General features: G+C 47.0%; 7 non-coding genes across 7 annotated transcripts; all 7 read right to left on the bottom strand.

Moving 5' to 3' along the window:
* Positions 1–2,331: 2,331 nt before the first annotated feature.
* Positions 2,332–2,403, bottom strand: trnam-cau (transfer RNA methionine (anticodon CAU)). Its single transcript has one exon. It is a non-coding gene; the product is annotated as a tRNA-Met (tRNA).
* Positions 2,404–6,835: 4,432 nt separating this feature from the next.
* On the bottom strand, positions 6,836–6,907 carry trnat-cgu (transfer RNA threonine (anticodon CGU)). The gene has a single exon. It is a non-coding gene; the product is annotated as a tRNA-Thr (tRNA).
* A 4,430-nt stretch (positions 6,908–11,337) lies between these two features.
* Positions 11,338–11,409, bottom strand: trnam-cau (transfer RNA methionine (anticodon CAU)). Its single transcript has one exon. It is a non-coding gene; the product is annotated as a tRNA-Met (tRNA).
* Positions 11,410–13,588: 2,179 nt separating this feature from the next.
* Positions 13,589–13,660, bottom strand: trnat-cgu (transfer RNA threonine (anticodon CGU)). Its single transcript has one exon. It is a non-coding gene; the product is annotated as a tRNA-Thr (tRNA).
* A 2,179-nt stretch (positions 13,661–15,839) lies between these two features.
* On the bottom strand, positions 15,840–15,911 carry trnat-cgu (transfer RNA threonine (anticodon CGU)). The gene has a single exon. It is a non-coding gene; the product is annotated as a tRNA-Met (tRNA).
* A 6,681-nt stretch (positions 15,912–22,592) lies between these two features.
* On the bottom strand, positions 22,593–22,664 carry trnam-cau (transfer RNA methionine (anticodon CAU)). The gene has a single exon. It is a non-coding gene; the product is annotated as a tRNA-Met (tRNA).
* A 2,179-nt stretch (positions 22,665–24,843) lies between these two features.
* On the bottom strand, positions 24,844–24,915 carry trnat-agu (transfer RNA threonine (anticodon AGU)). The gene has a single exon. It is a non-coding gene; the product is annotated as a tRNA-Thr (tRNA).
* Between the last annotated feature and the right edge of the window lie 2,161 nt (positions 24,916–27,076).

Below are 27,076 nucleotides of genomic sequence, written 5' to 3'. Positions count from 1 at the left end.
GCTTTGTCCAAACTGAGGAAAGAAACAAGGGTGCATAAGGAAATATATATATATACAAAGAGTATATAACAATGTATGTGTAATAGGTATATATACACAATCTACAGTGTATATACACGATGTACAATTCCAATTGACAAATTTACAGTCACATGGTGGTGGTGGTCCCCACAGTTTCAGTTGCCCTGATTCACGGCCCGAATGGCCTGTGGGAAGAAGCCCCTCGTCAGTCTCTCTGTATTGGTCCTCAGGGAGCGAAAGCGCTTCCCTGACTTCAACAGAGAGAAGACCCTATTGTTGGGATGGGTGGAGTCCTTCACAATCCTCCTGGCCTTGGTCTGGCACCGCTTGTAATAGATGGTCTGCAGGTCAGGAGGTTCCGTATGAGTGATGCGATCTGCTGAACGCAGCACCCTCTGGAGTGCTTGTCTGTCCTGCTTGGTGCTGTTCCCAAACCAGACTGTGATGTTCCCCGTGAGGATGTTCCCGATAGTGCAGGTGCAGATGTTCTGCAGTACCTTGGAGGGCAGTCTGAAGTCTCTTAGGCGTCTGAGATGGAAAAGACGCTGACGAGCCTTCTTTGCCAGGGAGTTGGTGTGGCGGGACCAGGACAGGTCCTGCGAGATGTGAACTCCAAGGTACCTGAAACTGTCTACTCTAGTTCCATTGATCCTCACAGGTTGGTAGTGCCGCTCCTGCTTCTTGCTGCAGTCCACAATCAGCTGCTTTGTCTTGCTGACATTTAGGAGGAGATTATTTCCCTGGCACCAGTTTTCCCGGTGTTTAATCTCCTCCAGGTAGGCCCTCTCATCGTTTTCCGAAATTAGGCCCATGACGACGGTATCATCAGCAAACTTGACAATGATGGTGGAGCTGGAAGTGGCTGCGCAGTCGTAGGTTTACAGTGAGTAGAGCAGGGGGCTTAGGACACAACCCTGAGGAGCTGCAATGCTGAGGGTGAGGATGGATGAGACACAGTTGCCCACCCGTACTGATTGTGGTCTGTCTGTTAGGAAGTTGGACAACCAGTCGCACAGGGATGTATGCAGTCCTAGATCCTCCAACTTAGTAGTGAGTTTGGAGGGGATGATAGTGTTAAATGCTGAACTGTAATCGACAAACAACGTTTTAACATAATTACCCCTCCTTTTGTCCAGGTGGGTCAGTGTGATGTGGAGCAGATGCACAATTGCGTCATCACTGGAGCGGTTGTGGCGGTATGCAAACTGCAGTGGGTCCATGGAGGCCGGCAATGAAGAGGTGATGAAGTCTCTGACTAGCTTTTCAAAGCACTTCATCACGACTGATGTGAGGGCAACAGGGCGGTACTCATCGAGGGTGGAGGTTTCTTTGGGACGGGGCCGATGGTGGATAGCTTAAAGCTGGATGGGACGATACCGAGCGTCAGGGAGAAATTGAAGATGTCGGTGAATACCAGGGCTAGCTGGTCTGCGCAGTCTTTGAGGACTCTCCCGCAGATACGGTCTGATCCCGCCGCCTTCCTGCTATTCACTCTTTTAAACTCTCTCGTCGCGTCACTCTCCGTGATGATGAGAGGGCACTGTTCTATGGTGGGCTCTGCGCATGCGCCGTTGCCTGCACCGACAGCACCATTAGTGTTGATAGCGCTAGCGCTGTTAGCATTAGCGCTGCTAGCATATTCAGTGTCTTGACAGTCCCAAAATCTAGTGGAAGATGGAAAATAAATGCAAAGATAAATGCAACGATGGGAAAAGATCCTACTCCCACACACTCCAGGAGTTTAGCCTGGGAATGCTTCTTGCTTGAAATAGTGAATCCAGAGATTCTGACCTGCACCCATGCTGATGGAAAACACCTTACTTAAGCACCAAAGGTTCAAGAACTTAGAAATCTAATATGCGAGCAGTCATTGGCTGCAGTCAAGATGCGATGGCAGAACAAAAGGAAACCGTGCTAGACCAAGGTAAGAGTTAAGTCAAAACAGAAGTCGGCAAAACGGCTGAATCACTGTAAGCACGGAGCAGACTTCCTGTAGAAGCACGCATGGCCACACATAAACATTCAGCATAACCTGCCAAAGATGCCGTGATGTTTCAAAAGCTACGTGTTTGCATTTTGGTCACATCTATTCTTTTTGGAGTACTTATTCGCTGGACATTGTTTTATTTTTTGGGTTTTTTTGGAGAAACAAAGCTTTGTGTGGATGTTTAGCTGATGTTGGGTTTTGCTTCACTGAAGCAAGAACCCCTACATCTGTGGAAACATTTTCTTTAAAAACAGTAAAAGTACTGACAACTGCACTCAGCAAATGTTTTAAGGTGATACAGCACATTATAAGACAAGGTCCTTTAGCAGAGAATGGTTTCGATCCATCGACCTCTGGGTTATGGGCCCAGCACGCTTCCGCTGCGCCACTCTGCTACACGAATCTTGTATCTGCTCTATCCCTTAGGATATCGCATATGGTGCACTATTGTGTCCTAAATTCAATTCTGGATAACGTTGACCAATCTGTAAGAGTTAGGCTTCAAGTTCAAGTTCAAGTTCGGTTTATTTGTCAAGTACATTATCATACACGGTATAACTCGCAGTGAAATGTTTTTGTGAGTGCTCTGTCCAAACTGAGGAAAGAAACAAGGGTGGATAAGGAAATATATATATATATACAAAGAGTATATAACAATGTATGTGTAATAGGTATATATACACAATCTACAGTGTATATACACGATGTACAATTCCGATTGACAAATTTACAGTCACATGGTGGTGGTGGTCCCCACAGATTATCAGTTGCCCTGATTCACGGCCCGAATGGCCTGTGGGAAGAAGCCCCTCTTCAGTCTCTCTGTATTGGTCTTCAGGGAGCGAAAGCGCTTCCCTGACTTCAACAGAGAGAAGACCTGTCTACTCTCTCCACCGTAGTTCCATTGATCCTCACAGGTTGGTAGTGCCGCTCCTGCTTCTTGCTGCAGTCCACAATCAGCTGCTTTGTCTTGCTGACATTTAGGAGGAGATTGTTTCCCTGGCACCAGTTTTCCCGGTGTTTAATCTCCTCCAGGTAGGCCCTCTCATCGTTTTCCGAGATTAGGCCCATGACGACGGTATAGTGAGCAAACTTGACAATGGTGGTGCAGCTGGAAGTGGTTGCGCAGTCGTAGGTTTACAGTGAGTAGAGCAGGGGGCTTAGGACACAACCCTGAGGAGCTGCAATGCTGAGGGTGAGGATGGATGAGACACAGTTGCCCACCCGTACTGATTGTGGTCTGTCTGTTAGGAAGATGGAAAGCCAGTCGCACAGGGATGTATGCAGTCCTAGATCCTCCAACTTAGTAGTGAGTTTGGAGGGGATGATAGTGTTAAATGCTGAACTGTAATCGACAAACAACGTTTTAACATAATTACCCCTCCTTTTGTCCGGGTGGGTCAGTGTGGTGTGGAGCAGATGCGCAATTGCGTCATCAGTGGAGCGTTTGTGGCGGTATGCAAACTGCAGTGGGTCCATGGAGGCCGGCAATGAAGAGGTGATGAAGTCTCTGACTAGCTTATCAAAGCACTTCATCACGACTGATGTGAGGGCAACAGGGCGGTAGTCATCGAGGCCGGAGGGTGGAGGTTTCTTTGGGACGGCGCCGATGGTGGATCGCTTAATGCTGGATGGGACGATACCGAGCGTCAGGGAGAAATTGAAGCTGTCGGAGAATACTGGGGCAAGCTGGTCTGCGCAGTCTTTGAGGACTTTCCCGCAGATACCGTCTGATCCCGCCGCCTTCCTGCTATTCACTCTTTTAAACTCTCTCGTCGCGTCACTCTCCGTGATGATGAGAGGGCACTGTTCTATGGTGGGCTCTGCGCATGCGCCGTTGCCTGCACCGACAGCACCATTAGCGTTGTTAGCGCTAGCGCTGTTAGCATTAGCGCTGCTAGCATGTTCAGTGTCTTGACAGTCCCAAAATCTAGTGGAAGATGGAAAATAAATGCAAAGATAAATGCAACGATGGGAAAAGATCCTACTCCCACACACTCCAGGAGTTTAGCCTGGGAATGCTTCTTGCTTGAAACAGTCGATCCAGAGATTCTGACCTGCACCCATGCTGATGGAAAACACCTTACTTAAGCACCAAAGGTTCAAGAACTTAGAAATCTAATATGCGAGCAGTCATTGGCTGCAGTCAAGATGCGATGGCAGAACAAAAGGAAACCGTGCTAGACCAAGGTAAGAGTTAAGTCAAAACAGAAGTCGGCAAAACGGCTGAATCACTGTAAGCACGGAGCAGACCTCCTGTACAAGAAGGCATGGCCACACATAAACATTCAGCATAACCTGCCAAAGATGCCGTGATGTTTCAAAAGCTACGTGTTTGCATTTTGGTCACATCTATTCTTTTTGGAGTACTTATTCGCTGGACATTGTTTTATTTTTTGTTTTTTTTTGGAGAACCAAAGCTTTGTGTGGATGTTTAGCTGATGTTGGGTTTTGCTTCAGTGAAGCAAGAACACCTACATCTGTGGAAACATTTTCTTTAAAAACAGTAAAAGTACCAACAACTGCACTCAACAAATGTTTTAAGGTGATAGAGCACATTATAAGACAAGGTCCTTTAGCAGAGAATGGTTTTCATCCATCGACCTTTGGGTTATGGGCCCAGCATGCTTCCGCTGCGCCACTCTGCTACACGAATCTTGTGTCTGCTCTATCCCTTAGGATATCGCATATGGTGCACTATTGTGTCCTAAATTCAATTCTGGATAACGTTGACCAATCTGTAAGAGTTAGGCTTCAAGTTCAAGTTCAAGTTCGGTTTATTTGTCAAGTACATTATCATACACGATATAACTCGCAGTGAAATGTTTTTGTGAGTGCTCTGTCCAAACTGAGGAAAGAAACAAGGGTGGATAAGGAAAAATATATATATACAAAGAGTATATAACAATGTATGTGTAATAGGTATATATACACAATCTACAGTGTATATACATGATGTACAATTGCAATTGACAAATTTACAGTCACATGGTGGTGGTGGTCCCCACAGATTATCAGTTGCCCTGATTCACGGCCCGAATGGCCTGTGGGAAGAAGCCCCTCGTCAGTCTCTCTGTATTGGTCTTCAGGGAGCGAAAGCGCTTCCCTGACTTCAACAGAGAGAAGACCTGTCTACTCTCTCCACCGTAGTTCCATTGATCCTCACAGGTTGGTAGTGCCGCTCCTGCTTCTTGCTGCAGTCCACAATCAGCTGCTTTGTCTTGCTGACATTTAGGAGGAGATTGTTTCCCTGGCACCAGTTTTCCCGGTGTTTAATCTCCTCCAGGTAGGCCCTCTCATCGTTTTCCAAGATTAGGCCCATGACGACGGTATCGTGAGCAAACTTGACAATGGTGGTGCAGCTGGAAGTGGTTGCGCAGTCGTAGGTTTACAGTGAGTAGAGCAGGGGGCTTAGGACACAACCCTGAGGAGCTGCAATGCTGAGGGTGAGGATGGATGAGACACAGTTGCCCACCCGTACTGATTGTGGTCTGTCTGTTAGGAAGATGGAAAGCCAGTCGCACAGGGATGTATGCAGTCCTAGATCCTCCAACTTAGTAGTGAGTTTGGAGGGGATGATAGTGTTAAATGCTGAACTGTAATCGACAAACAACGTTTTAACATAATTACCCCTCCTTTTGTCCGGGTGGGTCAGTGTGGTGTGGAGCAGATGCGCAATTGCGTCATCAGTGGAGCGTTTGTGGCGGTATGCAAACTGCAGTGGGTCCATGGAGGCCGGCAATGAAGAGGTGATGAAGTCTCTGACTAGCTTATCAAAGCACTTCATCACGACTGATGTGAGGGCAACAGGGCGGTAGTCATCGAGGCCGGAGGGTGGAGGTTTCTTTGGGACGGCGCCGATGGTGGATCGCTTAATGCTGGATGGGACGATACCGAGCGTCAGGGAGAAATTGAAGCTGTCGGTGAATACTGGGGCAAGCTGGTCTGCGCAGTCTTTGAGGACTTTCCCGCAGATACCGTCTGATCCCGCCGCCTTCCTGCTATTCACTCTTTTAAACTCTCTCGTCGCGTCACTCTCCGTGATGATGAGAGGGCACTGTTCTATGGTGGGCTCTGCGCATGCGCCGTTGCCTGCACCGACAGCACCATTAGCGTTGTTAGCGCTAGCGCTGTTAGCATTAGCGCTGCTAGCATGTTCAGTGTCTTGACAGTCCCAAAATCTAGTGGAAGATGGAAAATAAATGCAAAGATAAATGCAACGATGGGAAAAGATCCTACTCCCACACACTCCAGGAGTTTAGCCTGGGAATGCTTCTTGCTTGAAACAGTCAATCCAGAGATTCTGACCTGCACCCATGCTGATGGAAAACACCTTACTTAAGCACCAAAGGTTCAAGAACTTAGAAATCTAATATGCGAGCAGTCATTGGCTGCAGTCAAGATGCGATGGCAGAACAAAAGGAAACCGTGCTAGACCAAGGTAAGAGTTAAGTCAAAACAGAAGTCGGCAAAACGGCTGAATCACTGTAAGCACGGAGCAGACCTCCTGTACAAGAAGGCATGGCCACACATAAACATTCAGCATAACCTGCCAAAGATGCCGTGATGTTTCAAAAGCTACGTGTTTGCATTTTGGTCACATCTATTCTTTTTGGAGTACTTATTCGCTGGACATTGTTTTATTTTTTGGGGTTTTTTGGAGAAACAAAGCTTTGTGTGGATGTTTAGCTGATGTTGGGTTTTGCTTCACTGAAGCAAGAACCCCTACATCTGTGGAAACATTTTCTTTAAAAACAGTAAAAGTACTGACAACTGCACTCAGCAAATGTTTTAAGGTGATACAGCACATTATAAGACAAGGTCCTTTAGCAGAGAATGGTTTCGATCCATCGACCTCTGGGTTACGGGCCCAGCACGCTTCCGCTGCGCCACTCTGCTACACGAATCTTGCATCTGCTCTATCCCTTAGGATATCGCATATGGTGCACTATTGTGTCCTAAATTCAATTCTGGATAACGTTGACCAATCTGTAAGAGTTAGGCTTCAAGTTCAAGTTCAAGTTCGGTTTATTTGTCAAGTACATTATCATACACGGTATAACTCGCAGTGAAATGTTTTTGTGAGTGCTCTGTCCAAACTGAGGAAAGAAACAAGGGTGGATAAGGAAATATATATATATACAAAGAGTATATAACAATGTATGTGTAATAGGTATATATACACAATCTACAGTGTATATACACGATGTACAATTCCGATTGACAAATTTACAGTCACATGGTGGTGGTGGTCCCCACAGATTATCAGTTGCCCTGATTCACGGCCCGAATGGCCTGTGGGAAGAAGCCCCTCTTCAGTCTCTCTGTATTGGTCTTCAGGGAGCGAAAGCGCTTCCCTGACTTCAACAGAGAGAAGACCTGTCTACTCTCTCCACCGTAGTTCCATTGATCCTCACAGGTTGGTAGTGCCGCTCCTGCTTCTTGCTGCAGTCCACAATCAGCTGCTTTGTCTTGCTGACATTTAGGAGGAGATTGTTTCCCTGGCACCAGTTTTCCCGGTGTTTAATCTCCTCCAGGTAGGCCCTCTCATCGTTTTCCGAGATTAGGCCCATGACGACGGTATCGTGAGCAAACTTGACAATGGTGGTGCAGCTGGAAGTGGTTGCGCAGTCGTAGGTTTACAGTGAGTAGAGCAGGGGGCTTAGGACACAACCCTGAGGAGCTGCAATGCTGAGGGTGAGGATGGATGAGACACAGTTGCCCACCCGTACTGATTGTGGTCTGTCTGTTAGGAAGATGGAAAGCCAGTCGCACAGGGATGTATGCAGTCCTAGATCCTCCAACTTAGTAGTGAGTTTGGAGGGGATGATAGTGTTAAATGCTGAACTGTAATCGACAAACAACGTTTTAACATAATTACCCCTCCTTTTGTCCGGGTGGGTCAGTGTGGTGTGGAGCAGATGCGCAATTGCGTCATCAGTGGAGCGTTTGTGGCGGTATGCAAACTGCAGTGGGTCCATGGAGGCCGGCAATGAAGAGGTGATGAAGTCTCTGACTAGCTTATCAAAGCACTTCATCACGACTGATGTGAGGGCAACAGGGCGGTAGTCATCGAGGCCGGAGGGTGGAGGTTTCTTTGGGACGGCGCCGATGGTGGATCGCTTAATGCTGGATGGGACGATACCGAGCGTCAGGGAGAAATTGAAGCTGTCGGTGAATACTGGGGCAAGCTGGTCTGCGCAGTCTTTGAGGACTTTCCCGCAGATACCGTCTGATCCCGCCGCCTTCCTGCTATTCACTCTTTTAAACTCTCTCGTCGCGTCACTCTCCGTGATGATGAGAGGGCACTGTTCTATGGTGGGCTCTGCGCATGCGCCGTTGCCTGCACCGACAGCACCATTAGCGTTGTTAGCGCTAGCGCTGTTAGCATTAGCGCTGCTAGCATGTTCAGTGTCTTGACAGTCCCAAAATCTAGTGGAAGATGGAAAATAAATGCAAAGATAAATGCAACGATGGGAAAAGATCCTACTCCCACACACTCCAGGAGTTTAGCCTGGGAATGCTTCTTGCTTGAAACAGTCGATCCAGAGATTCTGACCTGCACCCATGCTGATGGAAAACACCTTACTTAAGCACCAAAGGTTCAAGAACTTAGAAATCTAATATGCGAGCAGTCATTGGCTGCAGTCAAGATGCGATGGCAGAACAAAAGGAAACCGTGCTAGACCAAGGTAAGAGTTAAGTCAAAACAGAAGTCGGCAAAACGGCTGAATCACTGTAAGCACGGAGCAGACCTCCTGTACAAGAAGGCATGGCCACACATAAACATTCAGCATAACCTGCCAAAGCTGGCGTGATGTTTCAAAAGCTACGTGTTTGCATTTTGGTCACATCTATTCTTTTTGGAGTACTTATTCGCTGGACATTGTTTTATTTTTTGGGTTTTTTTGGAGAAACAAAGCTTTGTGTGGATGTTTAGCTGATGTTGGGTTTTGCTTCACTGAAGCAAGAACCCCTACATCTGTGGAAACATTTTCTTTAAAAACAGTAAAAGTACCGACAACTGCACTCAGCAAATGTTTTAAGGTGATACAGCACATTATAAGACAAGGTCCTTTAGCAGAGAATGGTTTCGATCCATCGACCTCTGGGTTACGGGCCCAGCACGATTCCGCTGCGCCACTCTGCTACACGAACCTTGCATCTGCTCTATCCCTTAGGATATCGCATATGGTGCACTATTGTGTCCTAAATTCAATTCTGGATAACGTTGACCAATCTGTAAGAGTTAGGCTTCAAGTTCAAGTTCAAGTTCGGTTTATTTGTCAAGTACATTATCATACACGGTATAACTCGCAGTGAAATGTTTTTGTGAGTGCTCTGTCCAAACTGAGGAAAGAAACAAGGGTGGATAAGGAAATATATATATATACAAAGAGTATATAACAATGTATGTGTAATAGGTATATATACACAATCTACAGTGTATATACACGATGTACAATTCCGATTGACAAATTTACAGTCACATGGTGGTGGTGGTCCCCACAGATTATCAGTTGCCCTGATTCACGGCCCGAATGGCCTGTGGGAAGAAGCCCCTCGTCAGTCTCTCTGTATTGGTCTTCAGGGAGCGAAAGCGCTTCCCTGACTTCAACAGAGAGAAGACCTGTCTACTCTCTCCACCGTAGTTCCATTGATCCTCACAGGTTGGTAGTGCCGCTCCTGCTTCTTGCTGCAGTCCACAATCAGCTGCTTTGTCTTGCTGACATTTAGGAGGAGATTGTTTCCCTGGCACCAGTTTTCCCGGTGTTTAATCTCCTCCAGGTAGGCCCTCTCATCGTTTTCCGAGATTAGGCCCATGACGACGGTATCGTGAGCAAACTTGACAATGGTGGTGCAGCTGGAAGTGGTTGCGCAGTCGTAGGTTTACAGTGAGTAGAGCAGGGGGCTTAGGACACAACCCTGAGGAGCTGCAATGCTGAGGGTGAGGATGGATGAGACACAGTTGCCCACCCGTACTGATTGTGGTCTGTCTGTTAGGAAGATGGAAAGCCAGTCGCACAGGGATGTATGCAGTCCTAGATCCTCCAACTTAGTAGTGAGTTTGGAGGGGATGATAGTGTTAAATGCTGAACTGTAATCGACAAACAACGTTTTAACATAATTACCCCTCCTTTTGTCCGGGTGGGTCAGTGTGGTGTGGAGCAGATGCGCAATTGCGTCATCAGTGGAGCGTTTGTGGCGGTATGCAAACTGCAGTGGGTCCATGGAGGCCGGCAATGAAGAGGTGATGAAGTCTCTGACTAGCTTATCAAAGCACTTCATCACGACTGATGTGAGGGCAACAGGGCGGTAGTCATCGAGGCCGGAGGGTGGAGGTTTCTTTGGGACGGCGCCGATGGTGGATCGCTTAATGCTGGATGGGACGATACCGAGCGTCAGGGAGAAATTGAAGCTGTCGGTGAATACTGGGGCAAGCTGGTCTGCGCAGTCTTTGAGGACTTTCCCGCAGATACCGTCTGATCCCGCCGCCTTCCTGCTATTCACTCTTTTAAACTCTCTCGTCGCGTCACTCTCCGTGATGATGAGAGGGCACTGTTCTATGGTGGGCTCTGCGCATGCGCCGTTGCCTGCACCGACAGCACCATTAGCGTTGTTAGCGCTAGCGCTGTTAGCATTAGCGCTGCTAGCATGTTCAGTGTCTTGACAGTCCCAAAATCTAGTGGAAGATGGAAAATAAATGCAAAGATAAATGCAACGATGGGAAAAGATCCTACTCCCACACACTCCAGGAGTTTAGCCTGGGAATGCTTCTTGCTTGAAACAGTCGATCCAGAGATTCTGACCTGCACCCATGCTGATGGAAAACACCTTACTTAAGCACCAAAGGTTCAAGAACTTAGAAATCTAATATGCGAGCAGTCATTGGCTGCAGTCAAGATGCGATGGCAGAACAAAAGGAAACCGTGCTAGACCAAGGTAAGAGTTAAGTCAAAACAGAAGTCGGCAAAACGGCTGAATCACTGTAAGCACGGAGCAGACCTCCTGTACAAGAAGGCATGGCCACACATAAACATTCAGCATAACCTGCCAAAGATGCCGTGATGTTTCAAAAGCTACGTGTTTGCATTTTGGTCACATCTATTCTTTTTGGAGTACTTATTCGCTGGACATTGTTTTATTTTTTGGGGTTTTTTGGAGAAACAAAGCTTTGTGTGGATGTTTAGCTGATGTTGGGTTTTGCTTCACTGAAGCAAGAACCCCTACATCTGTGGAAACATTTTCTTTAAAAACAGTAAAAGTACCGACAACTGCACTCAGCAAATGTTTTAAGGTGATACAGCACATTATAAGACAAGGTCCTTTAGCAGAGAATGGTTTCGATCCATCGACCTCTGGGTTATGGGCCCAGCACGCTTCCGCTGCGCCACTCTGCTACACGAATCTTGCATCTGCTCTATCCCTTAGGATATCGCATATGGTGCACTATTGTGTCCTAAATTCAATTCTGGATAACGTTGACCAATCTGTAAGAGTTAGGCTTCAAGTTCAAGTTCAAGTTCGGTTTATTTGTCAAGTACATTATCATACACGGTATAACTCGCAGTGAAATGTTTTTGTGAGTGCTCTGTCCAAACTGAGGAAAGAAACAAGGGTGGATAAGGAAATATATATATATACAAAGAGTATATAACAATGTATGTGTAATAGTTATATATACACAATCTACAGTGTATATACACGATGTACAATTCCGATTGACAAATTTACAGTCACATGGTGGTGGTGGTCCCCACAGATTATCAGTTGCCCTGATTCACGGCCCGAATGGCCTGTGGGAAGAAGCCCCTCGTCAGTCTCTCTGTATTGGTCTTCAGGGAGCGAAAGCGCTTCCCTGACTTCAACAGAGAGAAGACCTGTCTACTCTCTCCACCGTAGTTCCATTGATCCTCACAGGTTGGTAGTGCCGCTCCTGCTTCTTGCTGCAGTCCACAATCAGCTGCTTTGTCTTGCTGACATTTAGGAGGAGATTGTTTCCCTGGCACCAGTTTTCCCGGTGTTTAATCTCCTCCAGGTAGGCCCTCTCATCGTTTTCCAAGATTAGGCCCATGACGACGGTATCGTGAGCAAACTTGACAATGGTGGTGCAGCTGGAAGTGGTTGCGCAGTCGTAGGTTTACAGTGAGTAGAGCAGGGGGCTTAGGACACAACCCTGAGGAGCTGCAATGCTGAGGGTGAGGATGGATGAGACACAGTTGCCCACCCGTACTGATTGTGGTCTGTCTGTTAGGAAGATGGAAAGCCAGTCGCACAGGGATGTATGCAGTCCTAGATCCTCCAACTTAGTAGTGAGTTTGGAGGGGATGATAGTGTTAAATGCTGAACTGTAATCGACAAACAACGTTTTAACATAATTACCCCTCCTTTTGTCCGGGTGGGTCAGTGTGGTGTGGAGCAGATGCGCAATTGCGTCATCAGTGGAGCGTTTGTGGCGGTATGCAAACTGCAGTGGGTCCATGGAGGCCGGCAATGAAGAGGTGATGAAGTCTCTGACTAGCTTATCAAAGCACTTCATCACGACTGATGTGAGGGCAACAGGGCGGTAGTCATCGAGGCCGGAGGGTGGAGGTTTCTTTGGGACGGCGCCGATGGTGGATCGCTTAATGCTGGATGGGACGATACCGAGCGTCAGGGAGAAATTGAAGCTGTCGGAGAATACTGGGGCAAGCTGGTCTGCGCAGTCTTTGAGGACTTTCCCGCAGATACCGTCTGATCCCGCCGCCTTCCTGCTATTCACTCTTTTAAACTCTCTCGTCGCGTCACTCTCCGTGATGATGAGAGGGCACTGTTCTATGGTGGGCTCTGCGCATGCGCCGTTGCCTGCACCGACAGCACCATTAGCGTTGTTAGCGCTAGCGCTGTTAGCATTAGCGCTGCTAGCATGTTCAGTGTCTTGACAGTCCCAAAATCTAGTGGAAGATGGAAAATAAATGCAAAGATAAATGCAACGATGGGAAAAGATCCTACTCCCACACACTCCAGGAGTTTAGCCTGGGAATGCTTCTTGCTTGAAACAGTCGATCCAGAGATTCTGACCTGCACCCATGCTGATGGAAAACACCTTACTTAAGCACCAAAGGTTCAAGAACTTAGAAATCTAATATGCGAGCAGTCATTGGCTGCAGTCAAGATGCGATGGCAGAACAAAAGGAAACCGTGCTAGACCAAGGTAAGCGTTAAGTCAAAACAGAAGTCGGCAAAACGGCTGAATCACTGTAAGCACGGAGCAGACCTCCTGTACAAGAAGGCATGGCCACACATAAACATTCAGCATAACCTGCCAAAGATGCCGTGATGTTTCAAAAGCTACGTGTTTGCATTTTGGTCACATCTATTCTTTTTGGAGTACTTATTCGCTGGACATTGTTTTATTTTTTGGGGTTTTTTGGAGAAACAAAGCTTTGTGTGGATGTTTAGCTGATGTTGGGTTTTGCTTCACTGAAGCAAGAACCCCTACATCTGTGGAAACATTTTCTTTAAAAACAGTAAAAGTACTGACAACTGCACTCAGCAAATGTTTTAAGGTGATACAGCACATTATAAGACAAGGTCCTTTAGCAGAGAATGGTTTCGATCCATCGACCTCTGGGTTACGGGCCCAGCACGCTTCCGCTGCGCCACTCTGCTACACGAATCTTGCATCTGCTCTATCCCTTAGGATATCGCATATGGTGCACTATTGTGTCCTAAATTCAATTCTGGATAACGTTGACCAATCTGTAAGAGTTAGGCTTCAAGTTCAAGTTCAAGTTCGGTTTATTTGTCAAGTACATTATCATACACGGTATAACTCGCAGTGAAATGTTTTTGTGAGTGCTCTGTCCAAACTGAGGAAAGAAACAAGGGTGGATAAGGAAATATATATATATACAAAGAGTATATAACAATGTATGTGTAATAGGTATATATACACAATCTACAGTGTATATACACGATGTACAATTCCGATTGACAAATTTACAGTCACATGGTGGTGGTGGTCCCCACAGATTATCAGTTGCCCTGATTCACGGCCCGAATGGCCTGTGGGAAGAAGCCCCTCTTCAGTCTCTCTGTATTGGTCTTCAGGGAGCGAAAGCGCTTCCCTGACTTCAACAGAGAGAAGACCTGTCTACTCTCTCCACCGTAGTTCCATTGATCCTCACAGGTTGGTAGTGCCGCTCCTGCTTCTTGCTGCAGTCCACAATCAGCTGCTTTGTCTTGCTGACATTTAGGAGGAGATTGTTTCCCTGGCACCAGTTTTCCCGGTGTTTAATCTCCTCCAGGTAGGCCCTCTCATCGTTTTCCGAGATTAGGCCCATGACGACGGTATCGTGAGCAAACTTGACAATGGTGGTGCAGCTGGAAGTGGTTGCGCAGTCGTAGGTTTACAGTGAGTAGAGCAGGGGGCTTAGGACACAACCCTGAGGAGCTGCAATGCTGAGGGTGAGGATGGATGAGACACAGTTGCCCACCCGTACTGATTGTGGTCTGTCTGTTAGGAAGATGGAAAGCCAGTCGCACAGGGATGTATGCAGTCCTAGATCCTCCAACTTAGTAGTGAGTTTGGAGGGGATGATAGTGTTAAATGCTGAACTGTAATCGACAAACAACGTTTTAACATAATTACCCCTCCTTTTGTCCGGGTGGGTCAGTGTGGTGTGGAGCAGATGCGCAATTGCGTCATCAGTGGAGCGTTTGTGGCGGTATGCAAACTGCAGTGGGTCCATGGAGGCCGGCAATGAAGAGGTGATGAAGTCTCTGACTAGCTTATCAAAGCACTTCATCACGACTGATGTGAGGGCAACAGGGCGGTAGTCATCGAGGCCGGAGGGTGGAGGTTTCTTTGGGACGGCGCCGATGGTGGATCGCTTAATGCTGGATGGGACGATACCGAGCGTCAGGGAGAAATTGAAGCTGTCGGTGAATACTGGGGCAAGCTGGTCTGCGCAGTCTTTGAGGACTTTCCCGCAGATACCGTCTGATCCCGCCGCCTTCCTGCTATTCACTCTTTTAAACTCTCTCGTCGCGTCACTCTCCGTGATGATGAGAGGGCACTGTTCTATGGTGGGCTCTGCGCATGCGCCGTTGCCTGCACCGACAGCACCATTAGCGTTGTTAGCGCTAGCGCTGTTAGCATTAGCGCTGCTAGCATGTTCAGTGTCTTGACAGTCCCAAAATCTAGTGGAAGATGGAAAATAAATGCAAAGATAAATGCAACGATGGGAAAAGATCCTACTCCCACACACTCCAGGAGTTTAGCCTGGGAATGCTTCTTGCTTGAAACAGTCGATCCAGAGATTCTGACCTGCACCCATGCTGATGGAAAACACCTTACTTAAGCACCAAAGGTTCAAGAACTTAGAAATCTAATATGCGAGCAGTCATTGGCTGCAGTCAAGATGCGATGGCAGAACAAAAGGAAACCGTGCTAGACCAAGGTAAGAGTTAAGTCAAAACAGAAGTCGGCAAAACGGCTGAATCACTGTAAGCACGGAGCAGACCTCCTGTACAAGAAGGCATGGCCACACATAAACATTCAGCATAACCTGCCAAAGATGCCGTGATGTTTCAAAAGCTACGTGTTTGCATTTTGGTCACATCTATTCTTTTTGGAGTACTTATTCGCTGGACATTGTTTTATTTTTTGGGGTTTTTTGGAGAAACAAAGCTTTGTGTGGATGTTTAGCTGATGTTGGGTTTTGCTTCACTGAAGCAAGAACCCCTACATCTGTGGAAACATTTTCTTTAAAAACAGTAAAAGTACCGACAACTGCACTCAGCAAATGTTTTAAGGTGATACAGCACATTATAAGACAAGGTCCTTTAGCAGAGAATGGTTTCGATCCATCGACCTCTGGGTTATGGGCCCAGCACGCTTCCGCTGCGCCACTCTGCTACACGAATCTTGCATCTGCTCTATCCCTTAGGATATCGCATATGGTGCACTATTGTGTCCTAAATTCAATTCTGGATAACGTTGACCAATCTGTAAGAGTTAGGCTTCAAGTTCAAGTTCAAGTTCGGTTTATTTGTCAAGTACATTATCATACACGGTATAACTCGCAGTGAAATGTTTTTGTGAGTGCTCTGTCCAAACTGAGGAAAGAAACAAGGGTGGATAAGGAAATATATATATATACAAAGAGTATATAACAATGTATGTGTAATAGTTATATATACACAATCTACAGTGTATATACACGATGTACAATTCCGATTGACAAATTTACAGTCACATGGTGGTGGTGGTCCCCACAGATTATCAGTTGCCCTGATTCACGGCCCGAATGGCCTGTGGGAAGAAGCCCCTCGTCAGTCTCTCTGTATTGGTCTTCAGGGAGCGAAAGCGCTTCCCTGACTTCAACAGAGAGAAGACCTGTCTACTCTCTCCACCGTAGTTCCATTGATCCTCACAGGTTGGTAGTGCCGCTCCTGCTTCTTGCTGCAGTCCACAATCAGCTGCTTTGTCTTGGTGACATTTAGGAGGAGATTGTTTCCCTGGCACCAGTTTTCCCGGTGTTTAATCTCCTCCAGGTAGGCCCTCTCATCGTTTTCCAAGATTAGGCCCATGACGACGGTATCGTGAGCAAACTTGACAATGGTGGTGCAGCTGGAAGTGGTTGCGCAGTCGTAGGTTTACAGTGAGTAGAGCAGGGGGCTTAGGACACAACCCTGAGGAGCTGCAATGCTGAGGGTGAGGATGGATGAGACACAGTTGCCCACCCGTACTGATTGTGGTCTGTCTGTTAGGAAGATGGAAAGCCAGTCGCACAGGGATGTATGCAGTCCTAGATCCTCCAACTTAGTAGTGAGTTTGGAGGGGATGATAGTGTTAAATGCTGAACTGTAATCGACAAACAACGTTTTAACATAATTACCCCTCCTTTTGTCCGGGTGGGTCAGTGTGGTGTGGAGCAGATGCGCAATTGCGTCATCAGTGGAGCGTTTGTGGCGGTATGCAAACTGCAGTGGGTCCATGGAGGCCGGCAATGAAGAGGTGATGAAGTCTCTGACTAGCTTATCAAAGCACTTCATCACGACTGATGTGAGGGCAACAGGGCGGTAGTCATCGAGGCCGGAGGGTGGAGGTTTCTTTGGGACGGCGCCGATGGTGGATCGCTTAATGCTGGATGGGACGATACCGAGCGTCAGGGAGAAATTGAAGCTGTCGGAGAATACTGGGGCAAGCTGGTCTGCGCAGTCTTTGAGGACTTTCCCGCAGATACCGTCTGATCCCGCCGCCTTCCTGCTATTCACTCTTTTAAACTCTCTCGTCGCGTCACTCTCCGTGATGATGAGAGGGCACTGTTCTATGGTGGGCTCTGCGCATGCGCCGTTGCCTGCACCGACAGCACCATTAGCGTTGTTAGCGCTAGCGCTGTTAGCATTAGCGCTGCTAGCATGTTCAGTGTCTTGACAGTCCCAAAATCTAGTGGAAGATGGAAAATAAATGCAAAGATAAATGCAACGATGGGAAAAGATCCTACTCCCACACACTCCAGGAGTTTAGCCTGGGAATGCTTCTTGCTTGAAACAGTCGATCCAGAGATTCTGACCTGCACCCATGCTGATGGAAAACACCTTACTTAAGCACCAAAGGTTCAAGAACTTAGAAATCTAATATGCGAGCAGTCATTGGCTGCAGTCAAGATGCGATGGCAGAACAAAAGGAAACCGTGCTAGACCAAGGTAAGAGTTAAGTCAAAACAGAAGTCGGCAAAACGGCTGAATCACTGTAAGCACGGAGCAGACCTCCTGTACAAGAAGGCATGGCCACACATAAACATTCAGCATAACCTGCCAAAGATGCCGTGATGTTTCAAAAGCTACGTGTTTGCATTTTGGTCACATCTATTCTTTTTGGAGTACTTATTCGCTGGACATTGTTTTATTTTTTGGGGTTTTTTGGAGAAACAAAGCTTTGTGTGGATGTTTAGCTGATGTTGGGTTTTGCTTCACTGAAGCAAGAACCCCTACATCTGTGGAAACATTTTCTTTAAAAACAGTAAAAGTACTGACAACTGCACTCAGCAAATGTTTTAAGGTGATACAGCACATTATAAGACAAGGTCCTTTAGCAGAGAATGGTTTCGATCCATCTACCTCTGGGTTACGGGCCCAGCACGCTTCCGCTGCGCCACTCTGCTACACGAATCTTGCATCTGCTCTATCCCTTAGGATATCGCATATGGTGCACTATTGTGTCCTAAATTCAATTCTGGATAACGTTGACCAATCTGTAAGAGTTAGGCTTCAAGTTCAAGTTCAAGTTCGGTTTATTTGTCAAGTACATTATCATACACGGTATAACTCGCAGTGAAATGTTTTTGTGAGTGCTCTGTCCAAACTGAGGAAAGAAACAAGGGTGGATAAGGAAATATATATATATACAAAGAGTATATAACAATGTATGTGTAATAGGTATATATACACAATCTACAGTGTATATACACGATGTACAATTCCGATTGACAAATTTACAGTCACATGGTGGTGGTGGTCCCCACAGATTATCAGTTGCCCTGATTCACGGCCCGAATGGCCTGTGGGAAGAAGCCCCTCTTCAGTCTCTCTGTATTGGTCTTCAGGGAGCGAAAGCGCTTCCCTGACTTCAACAGAGAGAAGACCTGTCTACTCTCTCCACCGTAGTTCCATTGATCCTCACAGGTTGGTAGTGCCGCTCCTGCTTCTTGCTGCAGTCCACAATCAGCTGCTTTGTCTTGCTGACATTTAGGAGGAGATTGTTTCCCTGGCACCAGTTTTCCCGGTGTTTAATCTCCTCCAGGTAGGCCCTCTCATCGTTTTCCGAGATTAGGCCCATGACGACGGTATCGTGAGCAAACTTGACAATGGTGGTGCAGCTGGAAGTGGTTGCGCAGTCGTAGGTTTACAGTGAGTAGAGCAGGGGGCTTAGGACACAACCCTGAGGAGCTGCAATGCTGAGGGTGAGGATGGATGAGACACAGTTGCCCACCCGTACTGATTGTGGTCTGTCTGTTAGGAAGATGGAAAGCCAGTCGCACAGGGATGTATGCAGTCCTAGATCCTCCAACTTAGTAGTGAGTTTGGAGGGGATGATAGTGTTAAATGCTGAACTGTAATCGACAAACAACGTTTTAACATAATTACCCCTCCTTTTGTCCGGGTGGGTCAGTGTGGTGTGGAGCAGATGCGCAATTGCGTCATCAGTGGAGCGTTTGTGGCGGTATGCAAACTGCAGTGGGTCCATGGAGGCCGGCAATGAAGAGGTGATGAAGTCTCTGACTAGCTTATCAAAGCACTTCATCACGACTGATGTGAGGGCAACAGGGCGGTAGTCATCGAGGCCGGAGGGTGGAGGTTTCTTTGGGACGGCGCCGATGGTGGATCGCTTAATGCTGGATGGGACGATACCGAGCGTCAGGGAGAAATTGAAGCTGTCGGAGAATACTGGGGCAAGCTGGTCTGCGCAGTCTTTGAGGACTTTCCCGCAGATACCGTCTGATCCCGCCGCCTTCCTGCTATTCACTCTTTTAAACTCTCTCGTCGCGTCACTCTCCGTGATGATGAGAGGGCACTGTTCTATGGTGGGCTCTGCGCATGCGCCGTTGCCTGCACCGACAGCACCATTAGCGTTGTTAGCGCTAGCGCTGTTAGCATTAGCGCTGCTAGCATGTTCAGTGTCTTGACAGTCCCAAAATCTAGTGGAAGATGGAAAATAAATGCAAAGATAAATGCAACGATGGGAAAAGATCCTACTCCCACACACTCCAGGAGTTTAGCCTGGGAATGCTTCTTGCTTGAAACAGTCGATCCAGAGATTCTGACCTGCACCCATGCTGATGGAAAACACCTTACTTAAGCACCAAAGGTTCAAGAACTTAGAAATCTAATATGCGAGCAGTCATTGGCTGCAGTCAAGATGCGATGGCAGAACAAAAGGAAACCGTGCTAGACCAAGGTAAGAGTTAAGTCAAAACAGAAGTCGGCAAAACGGCTGAATCACTGTAAGCACGGAGCAGACCTCCTGTACAAGAAGGCATGGCCACACATAAACATTCAGCATAACCTGCCAAAGATGCCGTGATGTTTCAAAAGCTACGTGTTTGCATTTTGGTCACATCTATTCTTTTTGGAGTACTTATTCGCTGGACATTGTTTTATTTTTTGGGGTTTTTTGGAGAAACAAAGCTTTGTGTGGATGTTTAGCTGATGTTGGGTTTTGCTTCACTGAAGCAAGAACCCCTACATCTGTGGAAACATTTTCTTTAAAAACAGTAAAAGTACTGACAACTGCACTCAGCAAATGTTTTAAGGTGATACAGCACATTATAAGACAAGGTCCTTTAGCAGAGAATGGTTTCGATCCATCGACCTCTGGGTTATGGGCCCAGCACGATTCCGCTGCGCCACTCTGCTACACGAGCTTTGCATCTGCTCTATCCCTTAGGATATCGCATATGGTGCACTATTGTGTCCTAAATTCAATTCTGGATAACGTTGACCAATCTGTAAGAGTTAGGCTTCAAGTTCAAGTTCAAGTTCGGTTTATTTGTCAAGTACATTATCATACACGATATAACTCGCAGTGAAATGTTTTTGTGAGTGCTCTGTCCAAACTGAGGAAAGAAACAAGGGTGGATAAGGAAAAATATATATATACAAAGAGTATATAACAATGTATGTGTAATAGGTATATATACACAATCTACAGTGTATATACATGATGTACAATTGCAATTGACAAATTTACAGTCACATGGTGGTGGTGGTCCCCACAGATTATCAGTTGCCCTGATTCACGGCCCGAATGGCCTGTGGGAAGAAGCCCCTCGTCAGTCTCTCTGTATTGGTCTTCAGGGAGCGAAAGCGCTTCCCTGACTTCAACAGAGAGAAGACCTGTCTACTCTCTCCACCGTAGTTCCATTGATCCTCACAGGTTGGTAGTGCCGCTCCTGCTTCTTGCTGCAGTCCACAATCAGCTGCTTTGTCTTGCTGACATTTAGGAGGAGATTGTTTCCCTGGCACCAGTTTTCCCGGTGTTTAATCTCCTCCAGGTAGGCCCTCTCATCGTTTTCCAAGATTAGGCCCATGACGACGGTATCGTGAGCAAACTTGACAATGGTGGTGCAGCTGGAAGTGGTTGCGCAGTCGTAGGTTTACAGTGAGTAGAGCAGGGGGCTTAGGACACAACCCTGAGGAGCTGCAATGCTGAGGGTGAGGATGGATGAGACACAGTTGCCCACCCGTACTGATTGTGGTCTGTCTGTTAGGAAGATGGAAAGCCAGTCGCACAGGGATGTATACAGTCCTAGATCCTCCAACTTAGTAGTGAGTTTGGAGGGGATGATAGTGTTAAATGCTGAACTGTAATCGACAAACAACGTTTTAACATAATTACCCCTCCTTTTGTCCGGGTGGGTCAGTGTGGTGTGGAGCAGATGCGCAATTGCGTCATCAGTGGAGCGTTTGTGGCGGTATGCAAACTGCAGTGGGTCCATGGAGGCCGGCAATGAAGAGGTGATGAAGTCTCTGACTAGCTTATCAAAGCACTTCATCACGACTGATGTGAGGGCAACAGGGCGGTAGTCATCGAGGCCGGAGGGTGGAGGTTTCTTTGGGACGGCGCCGATGGTGGATCGCTTAATGCTGGATGGGACGATACCGAGCGTCAGGGAGAAATTGAAGCTGTCGGTGAATACTGGGGCAAGCTGGTCTGCGCAGTCTTTGAGGACTTTCCCGCAGATACCGTCTGATCCCGCCGCCTTCCTGCTATTCACTCTTTTAAACTCTCTCGTCGCGTCACTCTCCGTGATGATGAGAGGGCACTGTTCTATGGTGGGCTCTGCGCATGCGCCGTTGCCTGCACCGACAGCACCATTAGCGTTGTTAGCGCTAGCGCTGTTAGCATTAGCGCTGCTAGCATGTTCAGTGTCTTGACAGTCCCAAAATCTAGTGGAAGATGGAAAATAAATGCAAAGATAAATGCAACGATGGGAAAAGATCCTACTCCCACACACTCCAGGAGTTTAGCCTGGGAATGCTTCTTGCTTGAAACAGTCGATCCAGAGATTCTGACCTGCACCCATGCTGATGGAAAACACCTTACTTAAGCACCAAAGGTTCAAGAACTTAGAAATCTAATATGCGAGCAGTCATTGGCTGCAGTCAAGATGCGATGGCAGAACAAAAGGAAACCGTGCTAGACCAAGGTAAGAGTTAAGTCAAAACAGAAGTCGGCAAAACGGCTGAATCACTGTAAGCACGGAGCAGACCTCCTGTACAAGAAGGCATGGCCACACATAAACATTCAGCATAACCTGCCAAAGATGCCGTGATGTTTCAAAAGCTACGTGTTTGCATTTTGGTCACATCTATTCTTTTTGGAGTACTTATTCGCTGGACATTGTTTTATTTTTTGGGGTTTTTTGGAGAAACAAAGCTTTGTGTGGATGTTTAGCTGATGTTGGGTTTTGCTTCACTGAAGCAAGAACCCCTACATCTGTGGAAACATTTTCTTTAAAAACAGTAAAAGTACCGACAACTGCACTCAGCAAATGTTTTAAGGTGATACAGCACATTATAAGACAAGGTCCTTTAGCAGAGAATGGTTTCGATCCATCGACCTCTGGGTTATGGGCCCAGCACGCTTCCGCTGCGCCACTCTGCTACACGAATCTTGCATCTGCTCTATCCCTTAGGATATCGCATATGGTGCACTATTGTGTCCTAAATTCAATTCTGGATAACGTTGACCAATCTGTAAGAGTTAGGCTTCAAGTTCAAGTTCAAGTTCGGTTTATTTGTCAAGTACATTATCATACACGGTATAACTCGCAGTGAAATGTTTTTGTGAGTGCTCTGTCCAAACTGAGGAAAGAAACAAGGGTGGATAAGGAAATATATATATATACAAAGAGTATATAACAATGTATGTGTAATAGTTATATATACACAATCTACAGTGTATATACACGATGTACAATTCCGATTGACAAATTTACAGTCACATGGTGGTGGTGGTCCCCACAGATTATCAGTTGCCCTGATTCACGGCCCGAATGGCCTGTGGGAAGAAGCCCCTCGTCAGTCTCTCTGTATTGGTCTTCAGGGAGCGAAAGCGCTTCCCTGACTTCAACAGAGAGAAGACCTGTCTACTCTCTCCACCGTAGTTCCATTGATCCTCACAGGTTGGTAGTGCCGCTCCTGCTTCTTGCTGCAGTCCACAATCAGCTGCTTTGTCTTGCTGACATTTAGGAGGAGATTGTTTCCCTGGCACCAGTTTTCCCGGTGTTTAATCTCCTCCAGGTAGGCCCTCTCATCGTTTTCCAAGATTAGGCCCATGACGACGGTATCGTGAGCAAACTTGACAATGGTGGTGCAGCTGGAAGTGGTTGCGCAGTCGTAGGTTTACAGTGAGTAGAGCAGGGGGCTTAGGACACAACCCTGAGGAGCTGCAATGCTGAGGGTGAGGATGGATGAGACACAGTTGCCCACCCGTACTGATTGTGGTCTGTCTGTTAGGAAGATGGAAAGCCAGTCGCACAGGGATGTATGCAGTCCTAGATCCTCCAACTTAGTAGTGAGTTTGGAGGGGATAATAGTGTTAAATGCTGAACTGTAATCGACAAACAACGTTTTAACATAATTACCCCTCCTTTTGTCCGGGTGGGTCAGTGTGGTGTGGAGCAGATGCGCAATTGCGTCATCAGTGGAGCGTTTGTGGCGGTATGCAAACTGCAGTGGGTCCATGGAGGCCGGCAATGAAGAGGTGATGAAGTCTCTGACTAGCTTATCAAAGCACTTCATCACGACTGATGTGAGGGCAACAGGGCGGTAGTCATCGAGGCCGGAGGGTGGAGGTTTCTTTGGGACGGCGCCGATGGTGGATCGCTTAATGCTGGATGGGACGATACCGAGCGTCAGGGAGAAATTGAAGCTGTCAGAGAATACTGGGGCAAGCTGGTCTGCGCAGTCTTTGAGGACTTTCCCGCAGATACCGTCTGATCCCGCCGCCTTCCTGCTATTCACTCTTTTAAACTCTCTCGTCGCGTCACTCTCCGTGATGATGAGAGGGCACTGTTCTATGGTGGGCTCTGCGCATGCGCCGTTGCCTGCACCGACAGCACCATTAGCGTTGTTAGCGCTAGCGCTGTTAGCATTAGCGCTGCTAGCATGTTCAGTGTCTTGACAGTCCCAAAATCTAGTGGAAGATGGAAAATAAATGCAAAGATAAATGCAACGATGGGAAAAGATCCTACTCCCACACACTCCAGGAGTTTAGCCTGGGAATGCTTCTTGCTTGAAACAGTCGATCCAGAGATTCTGACCTGCACCCATGCTGATGGAAAACACCTTACTTAAGCACCAAAGGTTCAAGAACTTAGAAATCTAATATGCGAGCAGTCATTGGCTGCAGTCAAGATGCGATGGCAGAACAAAAGGAAACCGTGCTAGACCAAGGTAAGAGTTAAGTCAAAACAGAAGTCGGCAAAACGGCTGAATCACTGTAAGCACGGAGCAGACCTCCTGTACAAGAAGGCATGGCCACACATAAACATTCAGCATAACCTGCCAAAGATGCCGTGATGTTTCAAAAGCTACGTGTTTGCATTTTGGTCACATCTATTCTTTTTGGAGTACTTATTCGCTGGACATTGTTTTATTTTTTGGGGTTTTTTGGAGAAACAAAGCTTTGTGTGGATGTTTAGCTGATGTTGGGTTTTGCTTCACTGAAGCAAGAACCCCTACATCTGTGGAAACATTTTCTTTAAAAACAGTAAAAGTACCGACAACTGCACTCAGCAAATGTTTTAAGGTGATACAGCACATTATAAGACAAGGTCCTTTAGCAGAGAATGGTTTCGATCCATCGACCTCTGGGTTACTGGCCCAGCACGCTTCCGCTGCGCCACTCTGCTACACGAATCTTGCATCTGCTCTATCCCTTAGGATATCGCATATGGTGCACTATTGTGTCCTAAATTCAATTCTGGATAACGTTGACCAATCTGTAAGAGTTAGGCTTCAAGTTCAAGTTCAAGTTCGGTTTATTTGTCAAGTACATTATCATACACGGTATAACTCGCAGTGAAATGTTTTTGTGAGTGCTCTGTCCAAACTGAGGAAAGAAACAAGGGTGGATAAGGAAATATATATATATACAAAGAGTATATAACAATGTATGTGTAATAGGTATATATACACAATCTACAGTGTATATACACGATGTACAATTCCGATTGACAAATTTACAGTCACATGGTGGTGGTGGTCCCCACAGATTATCAGTTGCCCTGATTCACGGCCCGAATGGCCTGTGGGAAGAAGCCCCTCTTCAGTCTCTCTGTATTGGTCTTCAGGGAGCGAAAGCGCTTCCCTGACTTCAACAGAGAGAAGACCTGTCTACTCTCTCCACCGTAGTTCCATTGATCCTCACAGGTTGGTAGTGCCGCTCCTGCTTCTTGCTGCAGTCCACAATCAGCTGCTTTGTCTTGCTGACATTTAGGAGGAGATTGTTTCCCTGGCACCAGTTTTCCCGGTGTTTAATCTCCTCCAGGTAGGCCCTCTCATCGTTTTCCGAGATTAGGCCCATGACGACGGTATCGTGAGCAAACTTGACAATGGTGGTGCAGCTGGAAGTGGTTGCGCAGTCGTAGGTTTACAGTGAGTAGAGCAGGGGGCTTAGGACACAACCCTGAGGAGCTGCAATGCTGAGGGTGAGGATGGATGAGACACAGTTGCCCACCCGTACTGATTGTGGTCTGTCTGTTAGGAAGATGGAAAGCCAGTCGCACAGGGATGTATGCAGTCCTAGATCCTCCAACTTAGTAGTGAGTTTGGAGGGGATGATAGTGTTAAATGCTGAACTGTAATCGACAAACAACGTTTTAACATAATTACCCCTCCTTTTGTCCGGGTGGGTCAGTGTGGTGTGGAGCAGATGCGCAATTGCGTCATCAGTGGAGCGTTTGTGGCGGTATGCAAACTGCAGTGGGTCCATGGAGGCCGGCAATGAAGAGGTGATGAAGTCTCTGACTAGCTTATCAAAGCACTTCATCACGACTGATGTGAGGGCAACAGGGCGGTAGTCATCGAGGCCGGAGGGTGGAGGTTTCTTTGGGACGGCGCCGATGGTGGATCGCTTAATGCTGGATGGGACGATACCGAGCGTCAGGGAGAAATTGAAGCTGTCGGTGAATACTGGGGCAAGCTGGTCTGCGCAGTCTTTGAGGACTTTCCCGCAGATACCGTCTGATCCCGCCGCCTTCCTGCTATTCACTCTTTTAAACTCTCTCGTCGCGTCACTCTCCGTGATGATGAGAGGGCACTGTTCTATGGTGGGCTCTGCGCATGCGCCGTTGCCTGCACCGACAGCACCATTAGCGTTGTTAGCGCTAGCGCTGTTAGCATTAGCGCTGCTAGCATGTTCAGTGTCTTGACAGTCCCAAAATCTAGTGGAAGATGGAAAATAAATGCAAAGATAAATGCAACGATGGGAAAAGATCCTACTCCCACACACTCCAGGAGTTTAGCCTGGGAATGCTTCTTGCTTGAAACAGTCGATCCAGAGATTCTGACCTGCACCCATGCTGATGGAAAACACCTTACTTAAGCACCAAAGGTTCAAGAACTTAGAAATCTAATATGCGAGCAGTCATTGGCTGCAGTCAAGATGCGATGGCAGAACAAAAGGAAACCGTGCTAGACCAAGGTAAGAGTTAAGTCAAAACAGAAGTCGGCAAAACGGCTGAATCACTGTAAGCACGGAGCAGACCTCCTGTACAAGAAGGCATGGCCACACATAAACATTCAGCATAACCTGCCAAAGCTGGCGTGATGTTTCAAAAGCTACGTGTTTGCATTTTGGTCACATCTATTCTTTTTGGAGTACTTATTCGCTGGACATTGTTTTATTTTTTGGGTTTTTTTGGAGAAACAAAGCTTTGTGTGGATGTTTAGCTGATGTTGGGTTTTGCTTCACTGAAGCAAGAACCCCTACATCTGTGGAAACATTTTCTTTAAAAACAGTAAAAGTACCGACAACTGCACTCAGCAAATGTTTTAAGGTGATACAGCACA

Source organism: Electrophorus electricus, chromosome 24 (assembly GCF_041902795.1).
Source record: "Electrophorus electricus isolate QZ-2024a chromosome 24, ASM4190279v1, whole genome shotgun sequence".
Classification (NCBI taxonomy): Eukaryota; Metazoa; Chordata; class Actinopteri; order Gymnotiformes; family Gymnotidae; genus Electrophorus; species Electrophorus electricus.
The sequence above is the reverse complement of the archived record's forward strand: the minus strand, read 5'-3'. Positions and strand labels throughout refer to the sequence as shown.